Here is a 5,245-nt window from a genome sequence, read left to right as displayed (position 1 = left end):
GCTGCCAGCTCCCACTCACATACCCTTCAACAGGAATGATTTTTTGAAAGTTGTAATTTACATGTGGAGACAGTAACAGACGTAGTGATGACAAACTTTAGGGAACTTATATCAGCGCAGCAAATAAACATACATGTGTACAAACATATATGGACAAAATGAGCTTACATGAACATAGAATGTTATCAGGATATGATAGACTAAATTGATGTGCAAAAAACCCCATCCGATGCCGAATCATTTGATGATACACGCTTAACGTAAACTTTGAGGAATTTCAGGTGTTACAAGTAAGGCGTTTTGTAGCGGTAATGAAATTTTGGGTAATAGACTAGATTTTGAATACTGAAAGATTCTGCAACACCCAAGCCTGTGCGAGTCATAACTCCTAACGACGGTCGTATGAAAAGTTGAGTATCACCCGTAGTACAAGGGTAATTTCAGAGCAAAGCTTTAAACTATATAATGAGCTACAACTATGCTGGTCATCCCCCTGAGGTCTTTGAAGACGTCAGTATGTTTAGTGAGAAGCCACATCGTAATTTGACAGGAAAGAATTAGGCTGCGACATTGTTTGCTAGGAACCTTCTCCGTAATTTAACGGGAAAAAAACGACTTTTTAAAACGTTTGGCCAATTGGTCGGAGGACCCCTCGTAATTCAACCGGAAATAAATGGGTAGCTGACTGTTAACACAACAGGCAGAGCATTGAAATCGACGCCAACATAGCCCAATTGCCCATAATCTCCTTATATAATAGCTAACTTTACTCATTTCCATTCGGGGAAGAAAACGACCACAATAATTTGAATTTCACTCCTTCCAGTGAAACCTAATAGGAAGCTTTACACTTTATATGCATGCCTCTGAAATGTGAGTTACGTCCGTTGTGTCCGTTGTGTGAGACATCGAGATTGATGAACAGCCCTCAGATGTAGCTGTATAGCCTCTAGTGCCACACTGATGAGAGGGGATGTGCCATCGGGTTCTCTCCTCTGGTGACACCTCCGTGGAAAAGACAAGCCTTTAGGCAGTCATAAGACGCACTGGCGTCCCTTATTTCATGTGATATACCAAACCAGTGTGAAATGTTAGCGAGAAAGCGACAGACGTGCAATACACCCCCGGCACAGAACTGGTAAGGGAGTTGATATCCTCAGCTCACTTCCACCTGTTGTGCCTTCGTTGGAAGGCACCACTTAAAAGTCTTTGCTGCACGAAAGCAGTCACGAGAGGAATATACTTTCATCGTCGACTGAGACCTACAGATTTGCCCAGAGTACAGGCAAACTCTTTAACGTTGTATCCGGTTGCTGACGTACTCGGCCAATTTGCATAAACAAACTTTGTAGACATTCAATTCCCGTGTAATAGTTTTCTCGACAAGGCACAATTGGTCCTCTATGTCGATTGAAAATAGGAACTTCCATATAATGAAAAAAGTTGTCACAACAAGAGATATTCTATCATCCAATACACGACATGCTATGAACAAGTTCATATTAAAAACATTAAATATTAATCTAAACATACGAGCTTGTGAACTGAAACTTCTGAATAACAACATAAATGCGCAACGGGATATACTGTTTATTACGCCAAGAGTACGAAAGAAAACATCTTAAAACCACAAGCTTCTGTCCCAACTGGGACTCCCCGTCTACAATTGCTCCCAAAGAACGTAAAGATGAGTTATTTTGCAAATTGAAATTGAAAATACGAACCTATGAATTATCATCCCTCCGTAGTTTGTCAAATGGTGCCAACGGCTATGAGGAAATAGAAGAAATATAGCCCTTTTAGAAATGTCCCCCAGTAATGCTGTAGCCAGATGACAGATTTTCTCTGCTATTTTTTAAAACTTTGTCTCCTTATGATGAACATGGATAACGATTGCAAATGTTGATGTTATCTTTTAAAGTGTGTGGGTGTCCCATAACTAGCATTTCAATATATATTACTTCATCTTGATTTACCTGCCTTGATACTATCAGCGACGGATTACAATTTCGGTTTATTAGTGGTCACATTTGTCATATTCTCGTGTAAAGGATATGGCTTTGGGAAGGATAGATGCTGTGATTTGTTGAGTTCGAGTTTCCAGTGCTGTCGTGCTGCGAGGCTTCAGGCTTGGCTTATTGGCACTCAGACGTCGATGGTATCAAGTTCCATCTCTAAATGTGCCCGGCGGAGCTAAGTCTACCTCCGTTTTACAGTCTTCCCGCTTCCAGAAGGCCGCCAAGAAAACCCACTCGGGACGCCGTACTGGTGAACCGAGTTCACCTATTGCAATTATTAGTCGGTCTCTGGTACGTACAGATTATTCTAGCACTGGTGTTATCGCAGCTTTGGACTGGCCTAGCTATAATGATGTATCCATTGCAGATTTGAAGAAATCCTACATTCAGCTGAAAGAAGTGAAGGAAACGCTACGCAGTGCACGTATAACAATGATTGCCGTTCCCAAACGTCTGGTACAGATTATTAGAAGCACCGGTTTTATCAAAGCTTCGGACTGTCATTCCTATGCTGCATCGGTAGCTAAAAAGAAACTATTATGGCTACTACGTTGATGAAGGTTAGACATCCAGGTAATAAGATACGCCAAAAATAATTACTCAAGCAACTGGATAAGATTTTGAAACAGTCAGACGTTTCAGACAGTATCCACTGTCTTTCGTCAGTGACTAACGATAGGACTGAGAACACCAGCTTTATACCAAAACTCTGAATAGATATGTTAATGAGGTAAAGACAATTTAGGATGTCTTGAAGTAGTCTTCAAAAAGAAGATTAACTCAAGACAAAGTTATGCCAATAGTTCAATTAGCTACTGTTGTTCTAGTACAGTAACTAAATGTTTTCGAATCCACGGACATCCTAGATCGTGAAGAACGCTGGTTCGAACGGGGAATTAGAGAAGCAATATATGAGAGGATGTACAACCCCGCCCTCAACAGGAAAGGCGGTCTACGCGTTCAACTTTCAGGCACTTGGGATAATGCACTGCCCACCACCCCCCACCCCCGGACAAGCAACATTTAGTTACTGTACTAGAACAACAGTAGCTAATTGAACTATTGGCATAACTTTGTCTTGAGTTAATCTTCTTTTTGAAGACTACTTCAAGACATCCTAAATTGTCTTTACCTCATTAACATATCTATTCAGAGTTTTGGTATAAAGCTGGTGTTCTCAGTCCTATCGTTAGTCACTGACGAAAGACAGTGGATACTGTCTGAAACGTCTGACTGTTTCTAAATCTTATCCAGTTGCTTGAGTAATTATTTTTGGCGTATTATGGCTACTGTAACGAACGATCTAAACCCTTAAGATGAAGTAAACACAACGCAGCGCACTAGAGGAAACCATTAGCCATGATAACTTACACCGCCTGGTAAATTGTTAAGGCACTGATTCTACCTCGGTTAAGGACTGTCCTAGCAGCTGGGCCTAGCTTTATCTGCTGTTATGTTATGAAAAAATAGAATGAAACAAGATATTGGCAGGTCATCATTCAGTAGAAACGTTTAGCACCTCCAAACCCCATTTCAAAGACTATTGATTTAATATATACGAAATAGAATGCATTCAAGATGTCTTTCTATTCAAGCGAAAATAATAATATTGCAGACATATATATTGATAAGCAAAACAATTGTCGTCTATACCCGGACTTCGTGTATAGTCAAAATCTAAACTCACATTAGCGAGCTTTTGGGATTTTATAACAGGCAATGCAGATTAATTATGATATCAGCCTTTGGCGATACACATTTCTGGTATCGTGAAATATTCACCGGAGTCAAATGTTTTGAATAACATGGCGGACGTGCACAGTTTCTCATCCCTAAGGGAATATTTGAAACTTTATTACTGTCACCATTTTCTCGTCACAACCATGTTAAAAACACGCGTGGATGGCATGCTTATCAGTCTGGTAATCTTGCAAGGGTTAATCTTCCTAGTACGTGTGATGTGTTAACATTTGGCAATGTCTCTGATTTTTTTCATTCACATTTTGGCTCTACCATTCAATCATGCATTAATGTTGGGCATCAGCCAATATGCTAGAGTGTGTGAACGGTGGTGCAAAAATACACATTTATTTCTCGATTCTGTTTGACTGACGGGGTCCCGGATGGGTTCAGACGCCATCGATTCTGTCTATTGTAGGTAGGGTCACAGATGGCACATAGTTCACAAAGAGGGATAATTCATTACGGACCCTTTCCACTAATCGCCGATCACTGGGCGACCGTGCAACGACCAAAATTACAATAACGGTTATCATGATTGAAATATGATGGAATACTCAAAAGTGTAATTTAAAAGACAAAGTATGCAAGCAAACATATGTAAATTAGTTCTTTATCTGTGAAATTCATTGAGTGCTCTGTCCAATCTTTGGTGACTTAGTCGTCTCTGCCTCTAGTGGAGAGGGAGTATATCTATTGCCAGCCACCTGACTGTATAGAATTCCAACGTAATATGACATTGCAATGGAAATTGCAGTTGCCAGCAGTTCCGACAATTTTCGCTAGGAAGCACCACTGACACAGCTTTATTTAGACGGACGTTATATCGATCTTCTGAATTAAAGTAGATTTGCTATCATAGAATTCTTTGAGTCTATATCTGGCTATTTTAAAGCCTGACTCTATGATTCTAAACATCTTTCTGCCTACCTCCTAGTGTTTCAATAAAATGACGCTATTGTAAGAATAGCAGGATGGATTGATATGTTCTTCAAAAGGGCATCTAGAATTCCTATACTAACTTTGCCCTTCAAAGAATATCAACAAGTTTGAGGCAATATGAAATTTTCTGGGAGTCACGAATACGCGTCCACATCCTCCTTGATGGACCTATGTTGTAACACTGGTTGGAATCATACCTTCTGCAAAAAACTACGGACGTTTAAGATGCAGAAAGCTGATACAAAAGACAACGCAGTCCTGTTCGTACCTTACCAAAACAGGCCGACCACGGAAGAAAAACCTGCTGACTCTCAAAACTAATATCACACTTCCGAGGTCACCAAAATGGTCAGTGAGGAGGCCTCATCAGCGGGTCAACATGTATAGACGATGGCCAAAGAGAATCGATGAATTTCGTCGCCTTACATACGTCCAGTATATACCAATACGATGTCAGCTGCACAGCAGCAACATGTCATCGGCAAACATCAAACGGTGAAGACATGTTCCTCGAGTCATGTGAAAAATTCTTCGAACCTTTGTTT

This window comes from Branchiostoma lanceolatum, chromosome 8 (genome assembly GCF_035083965.1).
Source record: "Branchiostoma lanceolatum isolate klBraLanc5 chromosome 8, klBraLanc5.hap2, whole genome shotgun sequence".
Lineage (NCBI taxonomy): Eukaryota > Metazoa > Chordata > Leptocardii > Amphioxiformes > Branchiostomatidae > Branchiostoma > Branchiostoma lanceolatum.
This window is presented reverse-complemented; position numbering follows the sequence as displayed.